Source organism: Pteropus alecto, unplaced genomic scaffold (genome assembly GCF_000325575.1).
Source record: "Pteropus alecto unplaced genomic scaffold, ASM32557v1 scaffold70, whole genome shotgun sequence".
NCBI lineage: Eukaryota > Metazoa > Chordata > Mammalia > Chiroptera > Pteropodidae > Pteropus > Pteropus alecto.
The window spans coordinates 3,397,661-3,405,791 of NW_006431912.1; the positions used below are offsets into that span (position 1 = coordinate 3,397,661).

Here is an 8,131-nt window from a genome sequence, read left to right on the forward strand (position 1 = left end):
ACTTAGAAAAGAAAACCTGAAATTCTCAAGTGTGGTGATCCAAGACAGTTTGCTGGGTTATATGACAGGGTACAGTTACTTCTAACAGGAACTGTCTGTTCTCAAGTACAATTCATTGCAACTGAGTTGTTGGAAACTTTGTTTTGCTTTATATTACCAGCTTCTGAAAGAGGTCAGTATTTGTGAGGTTTCGGGAAGTTTTCTTTGAAGTCAGCGCTCCAATAAAAACATGAACTAGATCAACTCAGCACCCATGGAGCTGGCCTGAGGATTTATTTCTGTAGCTCTGAACTCTCAGGGGACTTCCTTCTCCTGGGCAAGTTCCTACTTTTTCACCATTTGTCTCAAGAGTTAGTAAAGGCTGTCTAAATGTCATTATGTGAATTAGAAAGGTAGTCATGAGATTACGGTTGAGTATAATTCCAACTAATCATTTTCATTAAAAAAAAGAAAATAATTTCAAAACACTTATAAGTAAAAAAATCATTGGACTATGAATAAAATATTTAGTTATTTATTAACTAATTATTAGTTATTAATAAGGGGTGGTAGGAGTACAGATGATAATTATATTACTCCTTTTCTTTTGGGTGGTATGTTAATAACTTCAAGGTAAAAAGGTAGATATTCCATCACTGAAATTCTCTTGTTAGCTCTGGAGCAATGCTGACCTCAGTCAACCCACCCGTCACTCATGCAGGCCCTGTCAAGCAAGCAAGTAAGTTCAGAATGTAATTTAAAAACAGACCTACGCTCCAAATGGAGTTTATCTTTGGGCAACTTTTCTATCCCGTGTTATGCAGCAACTAATAAAGATTCATTAAGAGAAAGATTGCCTTCTTTAACAATGTATTAAGAATCAAGTTTTAAAAAACTCGGTGAACCTCATTTTGATCATTTTTACCAGCCTCCCACTGGTTTTCAATGAAATTTGATTATTATCATCATAAGGCCAGTGGAGGGTAACAATTGGAAGCTGTATTTTATTTCTTGTAGTTACCTTTAGCCAAATCTCTCTCTCAGTTAGAACCTCGGAGAAGATTCTCTTGCTTCTTCCATCTACAATCATTTGGTATCTTGATATCAATTATTTCTCAAACTCCTTGACATGTAATACAGACTTTATTTATCCCTTGGCTTCAGTAGGCAGTCTTCTTCGTGAACAATAAATAGCTCTTTGGCTTATTCATTAGAAGCATATTGCCACTTGCAAACCAGCTTCTGGAATATTCCTGAAGTGGATGCATGTTACACTGCTCGGATCCACCTTCAAGACCAAGACACTAATGTCCCTATTTGTGAGAGCGCTGGCTACTGAGGGCTCACCTCCAAAGGAAATGGCCTCATCCAAGGTCCACTCCCTCCCCCAAGGGGTGCCATTATTCAAAAAGTGTCCCATGTGCAGGATACAATTGCCCCTTCATCTTAACTTGAGACAAGTGTAAAAGAATATTCTAGCTCTAAATCTACATGGAATTGACAGAGGCCTTTGTTGTTGCTGCATCACAATTCAACTTCTCTTTTTGCCTAGTTCTGTTTTCATTCTCCCAAAAGGTGTCAATCCCAGTAAATTTCCAATATGCTAATCTCTATTTCAGAGTTAGCTTCCTAGGAAGCTTAACATGCGAGAATTTGGTCATAATCAAACTACCACTTAAAAAAATTATCGCTTAATAATCTCAAAGTTTGATGGCAATTTGTATACTAGTCATGATAGACTAACTTCTGCAATAAACATAAATAAATCCCAAAATGTTGGTGACTTAACACAATCAAAATTTGCTTCTTACTCATTTCATGGTGCATTGTAGTTAGATGGAGAAAGGAGCAGTCATTCAGGGATCCAGACTCTGTCCAGCTTTCGGCTCCACCCTTTTCTAGGAGTCCTGTCCTGAAGCTGGGAGGTGATGAAAGAAAATGAGAAAAATACATGGTTTGATGGCTTGAAAGGGTACATATCAATTCTACTAACATTCTACTAGTCAGAAGTCAGTCAGACACTAAGTCAAGGGAGGCTGATGATCACTAGCAGTCTTTGCCATTCATTTAAGGAATACTTGTGATTTCAAATCTTCCATTTTCCATGACAGGGGGCATTCTTTAACAACTCTTCAATTTTTAAAGACTGAAAATTCTACTTTATTAAAGATGCAAAGAGTCATGGTCCCTCCACTTTAATAAAAGTCTATACAGGGTGTGTGTGTGTGTGTGTGTGTGTGTGTGTGTGTGTGTGTGTACACACATGCATAAGTATGTTTATGTTTAACAAATAAGGACTTTTTAAAAAAAACAGAACCATAACATTATCATACCCAATAAATTAATGATAATTCCTTAATATATCTAATACTCAGTATATGTACACATTCTTGTTTTTCCTCCAAAGCCTTTTTGTGAGGTGCTTTTAATTACTGGACAGTTACTGATAATTAGGTCATAGTTGCAACAATTGGCCATGCCGATGTTTCACCTAAATCTTCCCAAAACTTCTACAGGATCCATTTACTCCTTCTTTTTGAACTGCTCTGATTTTGTCACAATTACAGCCATGCCATTTTCAAAACCATGAACTAAATCTTCACGGATTCTCTGAGAGCACCTGGTAGCGTACTTGTTTCCTTTTCTTTTCTGCAGATAGTCTTCATCCATTTCCTTAGTTATCACCCTTTTAACCATGGTACTGGCTAATCCTTCAATAGCAACTCTTACAAATGAGACAAGGCTCGGGGCCACTCCCGCTACAGTATCTTCAGGACTAATATGATTTATAGGAAACTGCTTATACACCCTCAGAAAAAAATCATTCCTTTAAAAGGATTCCCCAAATCTTCAAGTTCAATAATAAAGACCTATGTTTACACAATGACTTGTTTCAAATAGCACCTATGTCTTCAGATTGTTGTTAGGATCTTATACACAAATGAGTGATTTGATTTCAAAATGAAAACTTAAGTCTGCATTTTTGTAAATCTTTAAATGTAGCACAAATACTTCTCATCAAGAGGTTAGAAAATAAATGAAAATTACTTACCCAAGCCCCTTTACATCTTTAATCTTGTCTCTCCTAGTACTCGGTTAAGAGATAAAACAAAGCTTAATAGGAGATTTCTGAAAATATTCCTAGAAGCTGATTTGGAATATATCTACTAATTAGACTATCTTAAATTCTACTAAAGATTCTACATCCTCACAGAAATTTGCACATCAGTGACTTCGGCCTCTCCTATAAACTCTGCCAATGCACAAATTCGAACTCTTATCTGAGCTCCATTTGCTATACGTGACACATGATATTGACAAAGTCCTGCAGAGCTCAGGATGATACTGACATCCATAAGTGCCTTGTCACTCGTATTAGTTGAGATTTTTGGTTGCAGGTAGCAGAAAATCAACTGCTATTTAGCTGAAGTATTGAAGTGAATTTATGTGTTTTGTGTAGAAAAAAATCAAAGATAGAGCTGACTTCAGGTAAGATTTCATTCAGCTCAACAGCTAAAGAATTAAGAATGAGAACCTAGTTTCCCTCCCTCAAATTTCTGGCTCCGCTTCTTCAGTGTTGAATCCATTTTCACCAGACCCTCTTTATGGCCATAAGGACAGTTGCCCAATAACTCTGTGGCTACTTTCTTCAGTTCCACTTTTCTAGCAGAAAATTGAGTTTTCTTCCCCAACAACTAGAAGCAAGTCTAAAAGTTGAAACTCTGCACTTTATTGGCCTAGAGTGGAGCATGTTTTCATTTATGAACCAGTCATTAGGTCAGGGAGATGAAATGCTCTGACTGAGCCTACCCTTGGAGCTGCTGAAGGAGAGGTAAATCCCTCTCAAATCATATGACTGAGAAATTCAAAGTACTTCTAGGAAGAAAGAAAGAATTATTAAGAAGGCAACAACAAATGTTCACACTACAATACTAAATCCAAAGTGACTGACTTGGGATTTCTATCAAAATAAAATACAGCTTCAAATAATTTGGTTTCACTTTGTATATAAGAATTTGAACTCTGAAGGAGGTTTTAGGTGAAAACGCACTTTATTTTTTATTGCTGGTTGATAATTTATTCTTATAGATATTAAATGAGGTTGTAAAATTTTCATGGTACCACCACTTGGTGTTAATAAACTAGAATAGATTCCAACAAAATCTTGTCATCAGAAGTTATATTCTTTATATATTTCTCTAAATTATCAGTTATCTATACATTCTTTGACTTGCATGTAATTTGGTTCTTGCTTCCCAAACTACATTTTATAGTGATGCCAGTAAAGACTACTTCCTACTTCATGTAATTGTACACCAGAAAAATTCCAACATCTAGTAAGGACAATTTCTTCCATTCTTAAGAATTAGAGCACTACATACATTATTATCTTTTATACTCTGTATTTCATATGTAATCAGTTTCCAGCTTTGATATCTTTTATGTCTGCCCTCTTTTCTTATTCCTTGCCATTCCAATAATTCAAATTTGAATAATTTCATACCTGGATTTCTCATGAGTCTCCTCACTGACTGTCCTGATGCAAAACTCTCCTCCCTCCAATTTATTAGAAAAAATACTTCTATACTAAAATCCCTTAAATAATTATAGCAAATATTTACCAAGGGCCTACTTTGTGCCAAGTGCTTTTTAACTCTCATGCCATTTTACTTAATCATTACACAAACTCTCTGACATAGGTATTATCCTCATTTTATAGATAAGAAAATTGAGACTTAGAAAAGTTAGTAACTTGACCAAGGTCACAAACATAAGAAGCAGCAACACTGGTATTTGAAAACAGGTCAGTCATACTTCAAAGTCTATGTTTTTCCATCACACCATGATACTACTCTATGACTTTCACGTCATGCTTGTTCTCAAAGGCGTTCCCTACTGATGCTCCTACCAAGCGTTAACGTCTCTGCATGGCTTTCAAAGCCTGCTGTAATTATATCCTACCTAAGATTTTTTCCCAGTTACTTTCAGTGTATACATCTCTCATTAGATATGTCTCTTCAGCCTCCTTCTGATAAACTGACTCATGTTTGTTATTATACACTTTAAGAAAAAATCTCGATTATAAAAATAATACATGCTACTTTAACAGTCAAGCAATATAAAAGTAACTAAGTAGACATGGAAGCCCTCCATATTTAGAGTGAGCATTAGGAATAGAATACAAGTCATAGATGTCTGGTTACACATACTACTTTAAGAAAGAAATTGTGATTTTTACATTTCAATTGGGCTGCCCTACCTGGTATCAGGACACCAGGAGCCTGAACACATTTGCAGCACTGGAGCTAAATCCAATGGGGAAGAATGGATATTTTAGAGATGGTAAAATTGGGATTTGTATCTACCAGGTGTTTTTAACATATTTGTTTAAGAACTAAAATAAGTTATAGTGAAATACACAAGTTTAGTTAGAATTAAAATCTGAGTAAATTTAATGGGAATGGAAGTCACCGACAACTAAAAAGTCTCCAAAAAAAGTCCAAGGTAGAAAGTGGAAAATAAAGTCCAAGAATTACAATAACTATGATAAAATATAATAACTATGCTTTTTTAAAAAAAAAATTTTAATTTTTATTTATTTTTTAGGCGAGGCAACCCTTGGTTGACCTCACAGATTGCAAGGACCTTGTCAGTTTACAATCCCTTATTTTTTAATATTTTACACCTACAGCACCTGGTCTTCCTAGGTGGTCTCCCATCCAAGTACTAACCAAGCCCAACCCTGTTTACCTTCCAAGATCAGACGGGATCAGGCTTCTTCAGGGTAACATAGCCATAGACTAACTCTTAACAGAATGTGACTTGATGGAAATTCTTGAGCAAGATTATTGTCAGTTAATGTTGGATGGACTTGACTGAGTAAAAACATATACAGATATGTAAAGCTCTGGCTATCCTCTCAATTACAATGAAGAGGGCCAGAGCCAAACTGCAAAGTGTGTATAATTTTATATCGCTAAACATAAAATTCTAATTAATGACTTGAGAATTATAGTAGAGTACAGGGTCATTTTTGTAGGATGGTTTTACTTTGTTTTTAACTGGTATTGATTGTACTTAATAAATATCAAAGCACTATCACATTTTATTATTTAACTTGAACCTTATAAAAACTTTCTGCAGTTGGGAGAATGGAAGTTATTTTTCCAGGCTGTTCAAAGAAGTAACAGAGATTTGGAGCAATAATTTAATTCATTGAACAAATGTCTGAGTGCCTACTATGTGCCAGTCACTGCTCTAGTTAGGGTTATATATCTTGCTAAATGCCTGAGCCAGAGTCAGAATTCTTGATCCAGAACCCACATTGCACTTATTTATGGCTGCTCTTCGGGAGGCCATTTGCATATAAAGCCCAAGATGCAAGTTGTGGTAAATGTATGCTAAGATGTACCAGAAAACATAAGCCTTTGGGGTATTAGCTATAATAGAAAGGTTTTTGTGTTTAACAAGTTGCACGTCTCATACATTTTTTATGGAGCAGGATGAACATATTTTAAAAATACTTTTGCGTATGGATTAAAGGTTTAACTTTCTTAATTACATAACCCACAGGGTGTGATGTATGTGTCAGCAACCGTGATAAAACATAATATTTTATGAAGCAATTGTAGATTTAATAGCTGTGTAGCTTGATTTCTTTGCATTCTTTAAAAAATATGTAAGCAAATAAATAAATGCTTTATATCTCAGTCATAGAGACATCAATGAGTTCAACTAGACAGGCAACTAGACAGGAGTTCAAGTTCAGCTAAAACCCCTAAGATTATTTAAAAAAAACCCAAAACTTGATTTGGTCAAATCTTATTTTGAAACATAAGTCCTGAGTGATATTTATAGTAATGTCATTTCTCGAATGTAAAATAAGTTATTTTCTAAGTTGTCTACCCAGTGGTTTTTTTTTTTTTTCACAGAAATTATTCCTATGAAGTTAGCATTAATATATTCGGTAGGTGGAAAACCAGAGGAGGGAAGGAGCAATTAGGAGGATTATTTTATAAACTATATAAATGTATAACTAATGTACAGTATACTTGTAACTAATAAAATTTTAAAAAATTAAAAATTTAAAAAATTATCTCTTTAGAATGGTTTTAAAAAACTCTGTTCTTTTGACAGGTATGCCTTCAATATGTTTAAGTTACAGTTGCCCGAGTCTCTCAACTATTTTCTCAGGGTCTACTCGGCTTGATTACTTATATTAGGTTGAAAACTCAGGCATGTGCATATATGCACATATACACTTAATACACATATATCCAGTTTCCAATTTAAAAATTTTAAAACTGTATTTATAGTTATTATTACAGGGATATTAACAATGACTTGAGAAAGTAGGGCCCGAAAAGGATGTTTTCTCATATCGATTCCCAATACGAGAAGCAAAAGGCATACGTTTGGAGGTTTTTACATGGTGCTATATAGTTTCCATAGTCCCTGTCCACGTGGCCTCCCTGCTCCGCCAGGACAAGAGCTTCGCCCTCCACATGCTGATGTGGTCAGTCTAGCCAAGGGACTCTGAAGAAAAGGCACATACCTTAGTGTCAACCTTAATGTGTCTGCTCTGTCCTTGAATCACGGTTATTGGCTTAATGGGTCAGGGCAGATACAGTCTTACAGACCCTACAGTAGAAACAGGACACCAGCAATGGATACATCATAAACAAAACAGTCAAGGCCGCACCACCACAGGGTTTCTTTCTGAGTGGCAAGGAGTCTAAGGTAAGGCCAAGAAGAAGCGGATCTTCATTTCGATTTATGGTAGGTGACATCTCAAAGGTGTTTCTTCCCTTCTTCCATAACCGGTTGGGAAACCTTGGTCGGTTACTTGGGCTAGCCAACTCTAAATGGCAATAGAAGTGACACTCTCAGATGAAACACTGAGCCCATGCTGTTAATGGTCGACCTCTAAATTCATATCGCTTAGCCCTGCGCTCCACTTGGAAAGTCCTGAAACCACTGGGCCTTAATCCATTCCGGCAACAGCGCCAATTCGTGGAAGCCAAAGAAACAGCAAAGCATCGGAGCGCGGGTTCCCGCCTCTTCCAGGCCGCGCGCTAAAATCAAACTCGACGCCAGCTGGTTGGGGGCCGGGCCGCACGCTCCGCTCCCTCAGCGGGCCAAGCCGCGGCCG

The 8,131-nt window shown here is 36.4% G+C and overlaps 1 pseudogene; it reads right to left on the reverse strand.

The window, feature by feature from the left end:
* Positions 1–5,662: 5,662 nt before the first annotated feature.
* On the reverse strand, positions 5,663–5,781 carry LOC112472649 (annotated as a pseudogene).
* Positions 5,782–8,131: the final 2,350 nt, after the last annotated feature.